The following is a 17,333-nucleotide window of genomic DNA, read 5'->3' as shown; positions in this document are numbered from 1 at the left end:
TGTAATGCAATAAATGAGTGAAATGTTTTTAATATACATCCACACCACAGTGCAAAATATCTCAGGGATTGTAGTATGGTTCAAACTATGTAATTTCAACCGCACCACAGTAGGGTCCAATACATTCAAACACACGACACCTTATAGAGACCACATTACTAACTCTCTATATTGTTGTTATTTTTAGTTGACTAATTCTTACTTTTAGGACAACCACACACTTGCGTCCGAGATAAGTAGAATGATAAAGCATGAACATGATTGTTATTGCGTCCCCATTTTTTATTGGTTGTTGCATTATCTGAGATTAGTGCAAGAGAATGTGTTAGCACATGTGCATGTGTGCAAGTATTAATCATGTATGATATATGATATTTGGATTTAATTATTATGAGCCGGATGAAATCTAAAAGTATTTGCTTTATATGGTATGGATAAGATATGATAACAAATTTTAGTTGCTGTCTTTTGTGAAGTTATTGCCTTATAAATTCTACAAGTTAATGCTATTATGGGATGCTTAAGTAAATTGCTCCAGGACAGTAGGGTTTTTTTTTTCACATTAACAAATAGAGAATTTTTTCTTACTCAAAAATTAATTTTGTAAGACTGGAAGAAACCTAGTAAGATGGGGGTGCTCTAGAGGTATATAAAAGTAGAAAGTTTTAGACATTATCCATAAAGTTGGTGGAAGTTTTTGGATTTTTTTTATGGGCAACTAATCAGGAGATATTTTACCACACATCTGTTGCTTTCTTGCAACTTTCCAAAAACTGCTTTTTTAATTTATGATGGTGCGCGATTTAGATACTCTTAGCTAGAAGATGATCCGAACTCCAATTGTGCGGCGAGTTGGATCAAGCTGTAAAATAATAGATCAGAGAACCCAGGGTGATTAATCCGGCGAGGTCGCGCCGATGCTTAAGTCAGTTCTATACTGTGGATGCGAGTTGAATAATTGAATGCTTGAGTGCTAGTAAGTAAATAATTGCGCGTATCTTTGCCTTGGGGTTTGATGTCCTTATATAGTGGAGTAATCGTGGACTTTACGAAAAAACTCCGGGACCTCTGGGCTGTGTGGATAAGATTTGTTCAGTTTTTTAAGGAAAGCAATGTGTCAGTTGATAAGGTTTATCGTTTTCTTCTTATTCAAGTGGAGTTAGGATGAGCCTCGTTGTATGCCTGAGAAATTCGGGGTCTGTTAGGGAGGCCTTTTGAGTTGATTATGTGGCGTTTCGGCTCTTTAGCTCCGAACTGGTACTTCAGTTCCTTAGTCCCGAACTGGATTGAGTGTCGAGGTGTCTCTACGCCGAGATGGTTTTTGGGTCGAAGTGACTGAATACCCGAGCTCTGTTTGTTGCGGACTAGGTTCCTTTGGCTGAGTTGTCATCCCTCGAGCAGATTGCGTCCACGTGACCCCATCTTACTAGGTCGTGCCAAATCACCTTTCATCAATTGCCTCCCACTCCTCGTGCCAGGGGTCCTGACCCGGTGCGGGGAGTTCATGACAAGTCCAGGTGGATTTGGCACGAAGTCTAGGCGATTTGGAGGGTGGAACGTTGGTCGGACATGTTCAATCATCTGGCTCAACCATGAAATGGCCCAGATCGCGTCTCAGTCACGCACGAACATCACATTGTTTATAAATTCTGCGGACACCAAAGAGCGCGCTCAACCGATTTTGTCCTCGGGTAGCGTGTAGCCGATTTTCATGGGAGTCATTAAGTCACACAGATCTCAACCGTTGATTGCCGGATGTGGTGGATTATAAATAGGGGCCGAAGGGCCCATTATCCTCGCCATAAATTGTGTAACTGAGCTTTCTTGAGATCACGTCAGAGTCCTTCAGGTCTTCGTTCTCTCCCCTTGTGTCTGAAGTCGTTATCGCCTTCTTTGGTGAGTTCGTCTTCTTTCACTTGTTGTTCCCTTTTCCTTTTCCTGTCCAATATGTCTAGTGCTAGCATAGATAGGTTACTTAGTAATTCTAGCGAGCTTGGGGGTGCCGAGGTGCGGTCCTCAGCTCCCACCGGTGAGGCTAGCTCTTCGCTAGAGAGCTCCTCTTTGGACCTGTTAGGAGAAATGCCTTTACCTGACGTCGAGCCATCTCGGTTTGAGGGACTCGAACTTCAGGTAGAGCGGCCGACCTCCGGAGAGGGGGTCTCGTCTTCTACTTGAAATCGGGATCCGAACAACTTCAGCCCTTCCACGATGACCTCGGACAAGTTTTTGTCCTTAATAGCTCGTTACCGTCTCCCCGATACTCTCATCTTCAGCATTCCTTTGGGTCAGTACCCTTGGGTCCACGACTATTATGAACTTGCGGTTTTTGAGGAGCAACTCGTAGCTGAGCTGCTCTTCCCACTCCACCCCTTCATCGTAGAAATTATTAAGTTTTTTAACGTCACTATCGATTAGCTACACCTGAATTTCATCCATACTATTGTTAATACGATGTTGCTCTTCCATGAGTATAACCGACCTATCACTCTAGACATCTTTAGCTCAATTTGTTCCATTAAGAAAAATTCTTCTTGCCTGTTCGGCGACACCCGACAGAGCTACTATATCTCACCTCGCCCCGGGTTCAAGGTCCTGTTCGGTAACCCGAACAAGGTATCAGCCTAGAAGAGAAGGTACTTTTTTGTTCGGAACCCTGAAGGATGGCCATTCCCTACTCATTGGCGAGTTGCCATTAAGGACCCCAGGGTAAGGCTGGATGCAGAGACCAGGGCAGTCATCCATTCTTGGAGGGACCTCGGCCTTGAGGTGGAAGATTTCCTGGCTGAGGAGAAGCTTGTACGAGTTGGGTTGAGTCCTCCTGGTAGGTCTCTACCTCGGCACACACATTACTTCTTTTTTTCTTTTTGCACTTCAGTTCGCAACTGACTAGAAATTTTTTCTTTTTCTTCTCTTTTGTAGGAGCTATGACGAGTGTCGATGCCGCTAACCTCTTAGAGAGTGTTCAGAAGGGGAAGAAGAGAAGGGCCTCGAGAAGGTCCCGTCGAGAGTAGGCCACCTCTTCGATTCTTGCCGAACCCAAGGTCGTAGTGCCAGAGCCATCCTTTGCCGAGCTCCCAGGGGAGGATGTCCGCCTCCAACCTCTAGTTGTTGACCTGGAAGAGGATCAGGATGAGGAGACTCCACCTCGCGAGCCCGAAGGTACTTCAGTGCCTGAGCCCCAGCCCCCCTCAGCGAAAGAGAGCATAATGACTCTAAGGCTCGAGCTTCTTAAGAGCAAAGATGCAGTGTTTCCTGTGGAGGTCGCAAAGTGGCCTGACATGCCAACAAGTTAGCTCGGAGGGAGAGTAGCTAGCTACTGTATGGTGGTAAGTAACTTGCCCCTTCGTTTACTTTCTTATTCTTCTATCAATGATACTTACGCTTGCTTTATTTATTTTTTTTAGGTGAACTCTGCTATCCACTTGCTAGTCTATCAATCTAAGATCCGCTTGAATCGAGCTCGGGAGGCCGAAGAGAACGCTCGGAAGCTTTACCATGAACTGGACTTAGCTGGGGGTGAAATTCTTAGGGCCAAAAAGGGAGCTTGGAGCCAAGAGAAGCTGATTCTAGTGCTAACGGAGGAAAAGAAGAAGCTTAAGGGGGGGAAGGAAGCTCTCCTTCGGGAGAATGAAAACTTTGAGGCGATGATCAAGGAGCACATCAAAATCTTCGACACCGCAATTCAGGAGGCGAGGATTTAGGAGAGAGATCGTGCAATCAAGGAGTTCAAAGAGTCCCTCGAGTTTCACGACCTCCAGGTCGAATACGGTTCTAGTTCGTACCAAACGGGCTTCAAGCTCTGTAGGTGGTTGATGCGGCAAAAGTTCCTCGAGCTCGATCTTGGATCCATCTCCATGTCTACCATTACTCCAGAGATGGCGAAGGAGGCTGATGAGGAACTTGACTCCTCCGAGGGAGAAAGCGATGATGAACTTCTTGAAGCGAGACCGTCAGGGGAGGCAGGTCGAGATGATGTGGAGGACCACATGGAGACTGACCTACCTGCTGGAGGAGATTCTGAAAAATCTGATGTTTGAACATTCCTCTTTTCTTGGACCCCCCCCCCCATATAGTGTATGTCCCGGGCATCCGAGCTCAGTTATAGTAATAGTTTTTATGTACTCGAAACTTTTTGTTAATGAAGTATAATGATTCAAAAAGTCTTATCTGTGCAAAATCTTTTTAAGTAAAAAATTTTTCTAAGTGTCGGTTATCCCGAAGTGCCAGGCTAGCGAGCTAGACTCAAGGTAGGAATAACCTTGTGTCATTGAACGCCGAGGTGGATAGACACTGTAGGGTATATACCCGACTTGTCTATGCACGGGTTACTTACTTGCCCAAGCTGAAGAGGCGATTGGGAATCGTTACGCCTATGTCGAGGAGGCGAGTAGGACTTATCTGCCCATGCCGAAGAGGCGACTAGGACTTGTCTGCCTATGCCAAAGAGGCGACTATGACTTATTGTAGTGCCGAGGTCTTTTTGTCAGCTCAGCACCGTAGCCCTTAGGCTTCTGGGAGTGACTCACAATCCTCTCTCTAATCGGTCGTCTCTTTTGACCAGTTCGGTGGTCTCATAGACTTAAGAGAAATTTTGCCTTGGAGTCATGGTTTCATAAGTAGTACATTCTTAGGTTATCGATGTTCCATGCTCGAGGTACCTGCTTTCCTTTCAAATTCTTGAGCTCATATGTGCCTTCCCCAAACACCCGCCTTACACGGTACAAACCTTCCCACTTCGGTCCAAGCTTACCTACACCAGGCTCAGGTACCATAACTTTTCGGAGAACCAGGTCGCCGGCACGGAACTGTCGTTTTCTGACCCGGGCATTATAGTACCGGGCTACTCTCTACTGGTAGGCCGCGGTTTGAATGTAAGCCAGGTCTCGCACCTCCTCTACCAGGTTCAGGTTGGTACGGAGATCGTCATCGTTTGTTTCATCATCATAAGCCTCAAATCGCAATGTGGGTACTTCGATGTTTGTCGGGATCACTGCCTCTGTGCCATACGTGAGGTTGAAGGGGGTCTCACCCATCACGGTCATGATAGTAGTTCGGTAGGCCCAAAGGACACTGGGCAGTTCGTCCACCCACAATCCCTTTGCTCGAGCTAAGCGAACTTTCAATCCGCGAAATATCGCCCTGTTAGTTACTTTTGCTTGTTTATTCGCTTGGGGGTGTGCCACCGAGCTAAAGTTTTGCTAAATTCCTATCTTGGCACACCAATTTTGAAATTCAACATCTTCAAACTACTTCCCACTGTCAGATATCAGCACCCGGGGTAGTCCAAAGCAGCATATTATGCTTTTCCAGAAGAAATTTTGTATGTTACGGGTTGTGATAGTTACCAGGGGTTCGACTTCCACTCACTTCATAAAATAATCTACTGCTACAACCAAGAACCTCCTCTGCCCTGTTGCTGGCAGAGAAGGACCAAGGATGTCGATTCCCCACTGCGCAAAGGGCCACAGGCTGGTGAGGTATTTCAAATCAGTAGCAGGTAGGTGGTGGATATTGGCATGCCTCTGACATTTGTCACACTTTTTGACGAGCTCGAGTGCATATGCCTTCATTGTGAGCCAATAATAGTCTTGCCTTAACACTTTCTATGCGAGGGCTCTGCCCCCAAGTGTCCATCGCACAAGCCTTCATGGGGGTCGCGAAGTACATGCTCAGCTTCTAAGGGTCGCCAGCAGCGCAGATAAGGAGGCATGAAGGATCTTCTGTACAGTTATCCGTCTATGAGGACGTACTTGGCTGACTAACGCTCTACCCTTCGAGCCACATTGTGTTCTATAAGTACTGTCTCGTGGAGCAGATAACCAGCGAGTGGGTCGATTCAGCTCAGTTCCGCTTGCGACATAGGAGCGACCTCTTCTGCCCCCCCCCCCCCCCCCGAGAATGTTGGGCCGAGGTAAGTCCTCTATGTACACAGTTCGCATAGTGCTGTTGCTCGTGCTCGCTAGATGTGACAAGGCATCGACCTCAGCGTTCTCGGACCTCGGAATTTGCCTGACAAAGCAGGAGATGAAGCTATGCAGGATCTCTCTGACTTTGGCCAAGTAAACTGCCATAGTTGGGTTACGGGCTTCGTACTCACCAATGACTTGGTTGACCACTAGTTGTGAGTCACTGCATACGATGATGTGCTTTGCTTTCATTTCCCTTGCTAAGGTTAGTCCGACGATCAACGCTTCATATTCTGCCTCGCTGTTCGATGCCTCAAATCCAAACCAGAGAGCATACTCCAGCTTCACCTCGCTTGGGTCGTACAGTATCAGCCCTGCATCGCTTCCCTACTGGTTGGATGAGTCATCAACATGGAGGATCCAAGGCTCCTCGTCCCAGGTCGGTGCCACTCTGATTGGGCCTGGTGCCGCACTAGTTTATGCTCCTGTCGTGTGAGCGAGCTCGGTCAACTCGGGGGTCGCTACGCCAAACGTGCACTTTGATACGAAGTCCGCCAAGACCTGGGCTTTGACTGCTGGTCGTGGCTTATATCGGATATCATATTCACTCAGCTCGATGAACCACTTCGTTAATCTTCCAGACACCTCGGGCTTGAGCAGAATTTGCCTCTGGGGTTTGTTGGTGAGAACAATGATAGTGTGGGCCTGGAAGTATGGGTGAAGTTTCCGGGCTGCTATGACCAGCGCATATGCTAGTTTCTCGATCTCCGGATATCTAGTCTCTGCATCCTGCAAAACTTTACTAACATAGTAAATGGGTCGTTGAACCCAATCTACTTCTTTGATTAGAGTACCGAACAAACCACTTCGTCGCTCACAGAGAGGTATAGCTTTAGCACATCCCCTTCTTCAGGCTGAGTTAAAACTGGGCCGGTACTTAAGTACCTTTTTAGCTCATCAAAAGCGAGCTGGCACTCTTCAGTCCATTCGAAGTTCTTGCTCTTTTTTATAGATTTAAAAAAGGGTAGGCACCCCGGTCTGTCGATTTAGACATGAAGTGGCTCAAGGCGGCTATATAGCCAGTCAACCTCTGAACTTCTTTTATTTTCCGGGGTGATCTCATATCTAGGATTGCCTTTATTTTTTCTGGGTTGGCCTCGATGCCACGTCGGTTGACTATATAGCCTAGGAATTTTCCCGAAGTGATTCCGAAGACGCATTTATTCGGATTTAATTTCATGTTATATCTTCTTAAAATTTGAAAAACATCATTTAAATCATTCAACAAAGAATTTGAAAACTGGTCTTCACAACCATGTCATCAACATAAAATTCTACTTTATTGCCGATCAACGACTCAAAAACTTTGTTTACAAGGCATTGGAATGTTGCCTCAGCATTTTTCAATCCAAATGGCATGACCTTGTAACAATATAACCTAAGCTCAGTTGTGAAAGCGGTATTGTCTTCGTCAGCGGGATCCATCCTAATCTAGTTGTAACTGGAATGGGCGTCCAGAAAACTCAACAACTCATGCCCTGAGGTCGCATGGGGAGCAATCTTGGGCAGCGGGAAGCAGTCTTTCGGGCAGACTCTGTTCAGGTCGATGTAATCGACGCACATGCACTACTTGCCATTAGCCTTCTTCACCAGAACCTGCTTGGCCACCCATCTCGGGTAATGGAATTCCCTGATGAAGTCTGCCGCAAGGAGCTTCCCAACCTCCTCATCAACTACCGTCCAACGTTCCAGGGCGAGGTTGCGTTTCTTTTGTCTTATTGGTTTGACTAAAGAGTCGGTATTAAGTTTGTGAGTTATAATTTTTGTATCAATCTCAGGCATCTCTGCCGCGGATCAAGCAAAAATCTCTAAATTTTCAAGTAAGAAACTTAATAGCTGGGTTCGAAGTGGTTCGTTGATTGAGGAACCGATTGAAGAGTATTGGCTGGTTCGGCGATAGAGACTGGTATGTGGACTGTTTCTTCTTTCGGGGCAACTCACTCGTCAGTATACTCCACCGGTTGCTCGAGTTCGACGTCCTCTGCATGTTTTGCTTTTTCTTTTAAAATAGCCACGTAGCACTTCCGGGATTCGAGCTGGTCACCTCGCACGACTCCCACCCCGTAGTTAGTTGGGAATTTCATCGCTAAGTAGTAAGTGGACACTATCGCACACAAAACGTGTGTGATAGGCCGACCTACTATCGCGTTGTAGGGGGAGGGAGTCGTGACTACCAAGAATGTGTGCTCAAATCGCACAACGTTTGGCCATGTGCCGGCTTCCACGGGTACTATGATTCGACCAAGAGGTCTGACCTCCTCGTCGTTGAACCCTATCAAAGGCGTATCTGCCAGTTTCATATCGCTCTGCTATAATTGTAATTTGTCAAAGGTCTCCTTGAAGAGTATGTCTGCTGAGCTGCATGAGTCTACTAAGATGTGTTTCACTTCAAAGTCGTTGATTCTTAGCTTCACTACTAAAGCATCACCGTGCAGGTACTAGATTCCGCATGCATCATCCTCTATGAAGTAGATCGGTTCTTCGAGTTGAGGTCGCTTTGGCGCGTTTTCGCCTTCATTCTCTAATTTGCAAATCGAGGTCCTCCCAGCTGCTGATGTACATCCGGCAATGATGGACCTGTCGGTGATCATATTGATCACCCTACGGACTAGCCTTTCCTCTGGCAGCTGTCGAGGTGGTTGCTCATTTTGCCTGTTGGTCTCGGGGTCATTTCTCCTCTAGTCCCCTTGTCGATATGCCTGTCGGTCTGCTTGCCTCCTCTCTTCTCGCAATATGTAATTCTTCAGGTACCCGCGGAAGATAAGTTCCTAATCTCATCGCGGGGATTCTTGCGATTCTCCGTGTTGTGTCCATGATCTCGGTGGAAATGACATTAGACATTCGAGTTTCTTGTCGTTGAGTCTCCCCTTAACCTGTGAGGCCATTTGACGAAGGAGGAATCCTTAATAGCCATTAAGATCTCTCCTCGCTTAGCATTCAAAGGCGTATAGTTTGTTTTCTTCACGGGCGGGGTCCTGGAACGCCGACCTGGCTTATGCCCGCACGAAGGGGACCGACTTCTTGACTTGCTTCTTCCTCTACTCAAGGGCTTACTCTTCTTTCTTTTTTGCCCATCATTGCTCGTCCCTTCATTCTCTCTCTTCCTCTTTTCCGTCGATGGATTGTCAATCTTTTGGTTGATCTCCTCCTCGGTACCGATGAACCAATCTGTCAACTTAAGGAACTCGGTGATATCTTTTGGTTTGTTAGCTACCATGTGCCACTTGAACTCTTTATGGGTGATTCCTTTCTTTGTCGCAATGAGTCGCACCGCTGGATCGAGGTCCGGTATCTGCAAGCAAGTATCATTGAAGCTCTTTATGTAGCTTCTGATTGATTTTTCTTCCCTCTGAACCACGTTAAGAAGGCTTTCTTGCGACTTCGGGCATTTCTTGCTGGTAATGAAATGCGCAGTAAACAAGTCAAAAAATTGGGACCAGCTTTTGATGGAGCCCGGCGCGAGGTTCCGATACTAGGTTCGGACTACCCCCCTAAACGTACTGGAAAATGCCACACACATGCAGGATTTGTCAGCCCTAGCTAGGTCCATTTGAGACTGGAATAATCCACATGATCGTTGGGGTCAAACGACCCGTCATACTTATCTAACGGTGGTACCTTGAAGTCTTTCGACATCAGAGTTGCTAGGAGCTCGGGAGACAGAGATAACCGACAAAGCAAGAGAGGCGCAGTCTTCGTTGCCACTGAGCTCACTTCTTCCTTTTCTTTAGCTCGCTCTACTTGCTGGCTTGGCTTCGCTGGCGAACTGTTTCTGGCCGAGGAGCGACGTGTCTTGCGGCGTCGCCACTACTACTTCTTCACCAACTCGGCGTTGGTGCTATTGATTTCAGTTTGATTTGGTATCTTGGCATCACTACGGACATTGTCGCGAGGTGGATCTTGGTTCCTTCTTGTCGGGTTCTCCTGGTTGTGGAGTTCACACTGACCATCACGAGGGACCGAGGGGTCCTGCCTCGAGTTTGCACCTCAAACTCCGGGCTGGTTGTTATCTCTTTGCGAGCCGTTATTTTCCTCCTGGGAATGCCGCACCGGATTGGCCCTATTGAGCTGCCTATCCTTGGGCCTGTTTCTAAAATTTCCTTGCGAGACTGGAGGAGTGTGCTGACCGTCTCTCCTCCCACGAGGTGAAACCTGACCCTTGGGAGGAACCGGCACCTGCGAGGTTCCCTTTCCTCAATGGGGGGATCGGTTGACGTTCTGGCTAGTTCCAGGCCGATTTGGGTTCTGGCCCTGACGCAACCCTAGGTGTTGGGGTGGAATTGGCTGCTGGTTCGACTGCAGTGGTGGGAATTGCTGCTAGTATAGGTAGTATTGTTGATATTGTTGGAATTGTTGGACCTACTGCATCTAGATCTGTATTGTTCGGACGCACTGAACGAGGTCATGGGATTGGGAGTGCCCGATTCCAGGAGGGACCACAAATGGCTCAGAGAAAGTTATGCCCACTAGGGGAAGCGGGACGCTCACTTGCGTAGTGCCCTGCGATACGAACAGTGATAGGATCCCCGAAGCTGTAAGGGTAATACTAAACTGGCCGATGCATACCGTGGGACCTTGGGGGAAGGTTGATTGCTAATCTTGCCCCCCAGTGACGCTCATCTCGATGCTTTTCCCGGTGTAACTGAAATCGAAAGCTAGAACTGTAACTAAAATTGGGATGACCTTTTGATCGTATCCCACAGACGACGCCAATTGATGGTGCGTGATCTAGATACTCCTAGCTAGAAGATGATCCGAACTCCAATTACACGACAAACTGGACTATGCTACAAAATAAAAGATCAGAGAACCCGGGGTGACTAACCCAGCGAGGTCGCTCCGATGCTTAAGTCAGTTCTAAACTGTGGATGCGAGCTGAATACTTGAATGCTTGAGTGCTAGTAAGTAAATAATCGCGCATACCTTTGTCGTGGGGTTTGATGTCCTTATATAGTGGAGTAGTCGTGGACCTTACGAAAAAACTCCGGGATCTCCGGGCTGTGCGGATAAGATCTGTTCCATTTTTGAAGGAGAGCAATGTGTCAGTTGATAAGGTTTATCGTTTTCCTCCGATTCAGGCGGAGTTAGGATGAGTCTCGTCGTGATTCCGAGAAATTCGGGGTCCGTTGGGAGGCCTTTGGAGTCGATTATGTGGTGTTTTGGCTCTTTAACTCCGAACTAGTACTTCGGTTCCTTAATCCCGAATTGGATTGGGTGTCGAGGTGTCTCTACACCAAGGTGGTTTTTGGGCCGAGGTGATTGAATACTCGAGCTTTGATTGTTGCGGACTAGGTTCCTTTGGCTGAGTTGTCACCCCTCAAGCAAATCAAGTCCACGTGACCCCTTCTTACTAGGTCGTGCCAAATCACCCTTCATCAATTTACATTGTCGACGTGCATGTGTTTCGTTAGGCTTAGTTTGGAAAGAGTACAAATGCAAATATGTATAGTGCAAAACCGCAAAACCTTATATTTTGTATGTATTTACACTATACATATTTGCATTTGTACTCTTTCCAAACTAAGCTTTAGGGGATTGCAACTTGCAATGGAGTGCTATTAGTGTAATTGTAACAGATGGGATCTTAATATAAAAGCAACCCGTGTGATTTCCTGAATTTATTTTCATAACTGATCATGTTTCATTGGGGTTTAGCTGGAGTGATGCCGCTGATGCGAACATGCAACTACTGCAGATGCCAGTTCACTTTGGCGAGTTCGGATCGGCTCCCCAATCCCTATAGAGCGCACCCCACACATGTCCTACAGAACATCTCACAGCATGTATTGGTGTACAATTATCATGGGGAGACGTTCTCGATGCATAATTGGGATGTGCCATGGGTTGGTGGGCCCATTGTATGGGGAGTTAGAATATGGTTTTAAGGCAGGGCTAAAAATGTGAAGGATAAATTTCTTAAACTATTCTTACTATTTAGTTAATTGACTAATTATACCCTTACTGTTTACATATTATCTTAAAGTACTCTTAAATTTTCTGACAACTATCTAAAACTTCCCTTACTGTAACTTTCCGTCACATTCTGTTCACATGTGACAAGTGACCGTAGTTTTTCAAAATTCCTAAAATACGCTTATGCTTCTTGTGGCTAGTTTAATGTCCACCCGAAAATAGGTTCAACAAAAGCCTCGTCACCACCTCCAACAAGAGCACCAGTAACTACTTTGTTAAATCTCTCTCTCTACAAAGGGAAAAAGTCCCCCATCACGAATGCCGGAATGCCGGAGCCAAAAAGCCTCTGGTTTGCGTTTTGAAAACACGGTATAGGGGTGTCAAAGTAGAAATGTGCTCTACTCAGCCTCTCATTAATCGAAGAAAACAAGGTTTCAATCGGTGCTTTCTGAGTGATCTCACCATTGGTTTCTTTACTCCTGAATGGATCAAATTGAGGGAAGAAAGGCGCGCTCACAACACTCTACAAGCTCTGTTCTTCTATGAAATAGAACAAAGAGAGGGGCGTTAATGCAAGACTCGTGAAACCGTTAGTGGACTTAATTTCAGAGTAGGGGAGCAGTTTGACGGAGAAGGCGGTGGTGGTTCTGAGCAGCTTAGCTACAAGTTGGGCAGGACATAAAAGAAAACGTCCAACAGGAAACCACGCTCTGGATGCCACAAACAAACCCCATTCAAAGCATACCCTACAAGAGAACCATTAAAACCTATAGATCTCCCACTTGATCAAATAGAGACCACTAACAGAATCAACAACAAGCATAGAACATAAAATAAACTATGGCACAAGAAAGATCTAATAATGAGATAGATAATAAATTAAAAAATTTGTAAATGGAAAGCTCAAGCTCAAGCTCCATTGGCAATACTTGGTAATGGAGTAATCTTGGCTTTCCGAATCTCCAAAACCAGCCTACTTAGCTCAGGTTCAATCAATGCCTGCTAAGAATCTCCTTGGAGCTGAGCCACAGAGATTTAGAGGAGGTGAATCATGGCTAGATTTAGAGGAGGCTTGCCAATTAATAATTAGCTGTGATGTAGTGAAAGGGAAAGAGTTCGCAATACCGACGCTTCTCCAACTATGCGCGGGCAGTGTACGGAACAAAATGTTAGAGACATAAAACCTCTGGTTTACGTTTTGAAAACATTGTCAAAGCAAAACGCAGCATGTACTCTACTCAGCCTCTCATTAATCAAAGACAACAAGGTTTCAATTGATGCTTGCGGAGCGATCCCGCCATTGGTTTCTTTGCTCCTGAATGGATCAAACCACAAACGATAGCTATTGCAGTTACCTTTGCAACACTGGCAAAAGAACAAAGGGGCAGGGGATAGATGAGAATGATAAGAATGATGGTGGAGGAAATAGGGGTCGAAAAACTGACGAGATGTACGCCAGAGGTGGGTGAGAACGTTGAGAAAGTACTACCGCCGCTGTGGCTTCTCTGTTGTCATTGAGAAAATGATGAACGATAGCTAGACGAAGGGAGAAAGAAGAATGTAAAGGAAGAGGGTGAGAAAGAGTGATAGATAGAATGGGAGGAATGAAAGAGATTTGTAGGGAAGGGAAGGGGAGATGGAGGTAGAGACAGAGAAAGAGATCGCTGGGTTTGAAAGGTTAGGGTTTTGATGAACCAGCGTTTCTTTCAGAAGAACAAAGGGTAAAATAGTCTTCTTTGTCTTTTTATTAGCGGGCACTAATAGTAAGAGAAGTATTAGTCAAATTTTAGAAACAAGTAGCGTTAGTCAATTAGCTAAACCATAAAGGTTGCCTTAATCAATGTATTGTTGTGACTCTATATATCAAAATGTCACTTTGATTGTATTTTGTTCGTAGGTGTTTATTGAGAGAACGCCGCCACATCAATGCCACATAGGCATTGGTGTTTATTGCAAATGAAGTAAAACGAAATAACTGTTTGGTTTCATTGTTTTATCAAATAAATGGTAGAAAACTAAAACGCTTTGATTTTTGTGCATAGGGCATTTGGGGAAATGTCGAATTCTTGTTTTTCCCAACGCCCCAGCATTTTTTGAAACCAAATGCTGATGTGACATACTTTAATGGGTATTATTCTGAGGTGGAGAGAAAAACATTTAAAGTGAAGCCCAACCAAACAACAAAAACATAAAACATTTAAAGTGAAAAAGTATAAATAAACGTTTAAAGTGAAAAAATACAAATAAATGACCTATCCATAAAGGCCCACAGAATCAAACACATACTTCATCTAATTTAAAGTGGGGCTACAGCAAATACATGGAAGGCTTTGATTTCGACACTGCTAAAACTACATTATAGTAAAAGTGGTTTGCACTTGCAGATGTTGGGTTCTCTTTGACATTGATGCGTTTGAAGAATGTTTCTTTTAACCAACTTGCACATCAAAAAATATATAAACACTATTTAATTACATTTGACAAGCCAATTTTAGAAAAAAAATTTGCTACAATAATTATGACTTTATGAGGATGTTTGGTATCAATGGTGTTCATTTAGTAGGTATTTGGCATCAGTGCTGAGAACATTGCACTGTTTTTCGAGAAAAACGGTGTTGGGCATGTGGAATTGTAAGCATCGTTTTCTCATAGGTGTTTGGTATCAGAAAACAATGCTTGGCATGTTTGGTATCAGAAAACAGTGCTTATTTTTTATTTGGAACAGATGTTGTCACATAGGCGTTTTTTGAGAAAATATCACTGGTTTTGTTTGGTACCGGTCAAGATTCAACGTATCGATACGTATCGGCCCATACCGGTAGCTTCCCGATACACCCCTATAGGGGTTGTATTGGGTCAAACCATGATTCAAAGGGTAGTTAGAGCTTAAACCGACCCCTCTAAACCGGTTTTGAAAAATAAATAAATACAACATAAAAAAAGTACTGATACGCCCTACGCCGATACTTTGAACCTTGGTACTAGGGCTGCAAGTCGGGCCAGATTAGGTCAAGTTGAGGCCAACCCTATGTTCTAAACCCCTAACCCTAACCCTAACCCAACTCGACCTACCCAACCCTAACCCTAACTAATTCCTTCAACCCTAACCCAACCTGATGTCAACTTCAGGTTGGTTTGGGCCCAACCCAACCCTCTTCCCATCCCGTAAAATCTAGTTTTTTTTTTCTGAAAGAGAATACTTTAATAATTTAACTCCTATTCTAATTTCTGAGTTCTTTACAGAAAAAAAAATAAAGGATAAAAGAATTACACCAATTCTAAAATAATACAGCCTTGATTTAGAATAAAAATAAAGATGAAGTCAAACTTTTGTTTACTTTTTTGATAAAATAATGTCTTTCCTCTTTTAAACAAACATTTGTTTTAGATTTTAAAATAAAAAAAAAAAGTTAAAAACTCTGCAAACCCAATGAACAATTAAACAATTAAATAGTACACCACCCTGGATTTATATTAATTTGTTAAGGTATCACTAATAGAGTAACAGTTGCACAAATAGTAAAATAACAGGCCCTATTGCCCTATTCTAATCATCCTAGAACAAAAAACTTGACCCAAAAGTTTGAAATAGTGTGTGATTGTGTTAGTGTTGAGTGACGAACATAGGTGAATGTTTAGATTATTAAAAAAACTAAAAAACACCATTTAAGACAAAATATTTAATGGTGTGCCATCAGTCGTGAGTTGTGAGTGACGAACATGTAAATGGCTTATTCATATCTTTTCATATTAGTAAAAAACTAAAAACACGATTTGATGATTTGATCTCACATGAAAGGAAAGGAAAAAAAAAAAAAATATTGAGGTTTAACACTTACCAGTTATACAGCAGCAAGCTATCAGCTATGGGTGATGGGCGTCTGGGCGGCAAACAAACAGGAGAGAAGAGACCAATCGATCACTATAGATGGGCGGCAAAGAGGAGAGAGGAGAAGAATAAAATTTTCAAAAAAGACAAAAGGTTATTAGGGTTTTAGTTTTATTGATTACTTGATTAGGGTGTGATTAACTTAAAGAAAGGCATGAAAGTATGTAGGGGGCTATACAACCATCATGCATCTAAACAAATCAGTGTATGTTATATATATATATGACATGTAGTAGAGTTGTAGACTAGTAGATTACTAGTCTAGTACTATAGGGGTCGGGTTACTCGAGGGTCAACCCTAACCCAATCCGAACTAAGTTCGGGTTCAAGAATTCCAACCCTAACCCTAACCCTATCATCAACCCGCCCCAACCCAACCCGACTTTTTTGAATTGGGTTCGGACCAACCCGGCCCAAGTTGCAGCCTTACTTGGTACCAATGCTGGAAGCAACACTTTCAACATTGATCTATATTATCCAACATTCAAGATGATGCCACATTGATGCCATGTCATTGCATCATTGGCAGCAACTCATCGTTTTCCCCAAAAAAGCATTGAATTTGGCGTTGCTCCAAACCACACTTCCCAATTTCCAAAGCGTGGTCTAGAACAATGTTTTTTTTTTTTTTTGGGAAAAAACAGTACCAAACAAAAGGGTATTGTTTGAAGCAACATTTTCTATGATGTGACACTTACATGGTCATTTTCTCAAAAAATGGCATCAATGCCAAACATCACCTTAATAAATGATTTTGTCTCGAAAATCAGGACAAAACCTGTTTTAAACGTTTTTTTTTTTTTTTTGACAATTCAGCCGTCTCAGCGCCACCAAGCACCACTAGACACCGTTAAGCGTCACATGAGCCAAATAGTAAAAAAATGCACATGAAAAATGAAAAACATCACTTTTTGCATGTTTCTGATAAACGATTCTCACATAAATCGAGAAAAAACATTTATCAGTTAAACCCAGTCAAATGTTTTTTTTGTTAAATGTCTATATGTTACTGACTGCTGAGCTGGCAACCATGCTCTAAAAGATACCATCGATACTAAACACCATCTATGCCTTGAGTTATATCATAAGGGGTATGTGATGTATGATATGTATCACATTGAAATTTGAAAGAACTTACAGTTTTTTGAGATGTCATGCTCTATTCATAATCAAATATTTTAAAAATAAAGGCCAAAGGCACTTTAGACTTTGGATCAACATGTCATATGAGGGGTGGTATCCCTAATTCTCTGAAACTAGAGCTGCAAGTTGAGTTACCTGATTTATTGAAGAATTTTAATTACATCAGGCCTGAGATAGGGGTTAAGCCCCATTGAAATTTTGACAAATTCCTAACCTAACCTGATGCGAGTTCCACCTATAAATATAAATACTTTGAAACATAATGGCCCAAACAAGGTCGACTCAAAGACTTTAAATAAGGGTCATTATCCAAAACCAAGGCACTTTAAAACGCCCAATCAACATTTATCTCCACAATTTTTTTTTTTTAATGATGCATTATGAGGGGTGGTGCCCCTGATTCTTGTAACATTATGGTGCTA

The 17,333-nt window shown here is 43.9% G+C and overlaps 1 long non-coding RNA gene across 1 annotated transcript; it reads left to right on the top strand.

Annotated features, from left to right (window-relative positions):
* Positions 1-2,919: 2,919 nt before the first annotated feature.
* On the top strand, positions 2,920-7,645 carry LOC148802236 (uncharacterized). Its single transcript, XR_016082500.1, has 2 exons — positions 2,920-3,326; positions 3,405-7,645. It is a non-coding gene; the product is annotated as an uncharacterized LOC148802236 (long non-coding RNA).
* The last annotated feature ends 9,688 nt before the right edge of the window (positions 7,646-17,333 follow it).

The sequence above is a fragment of the Nelumbo nucifera genome, chromosome 2 (genome assembly GCF_055504915.1).
Source record: "Nelumbo nucifera cultivar China Antique chromosome 2, China Antique-T2T, whole genome shotgun sequence".
In the NCBI taxonomy this organism is placed as follows: domain Eukaryota; kingdom Viridiplantae; phylum Streptophyta; class Magnoliopsida; order Proteales; family Nelumbonaceae; genus Nelumbo; species Nelumbo nucifera.
The sequence above is the reverse complement of the archived record's forward strand: the minus strand, read 5'-3'. Positions and strand labels throughout refer to the sequence as shown.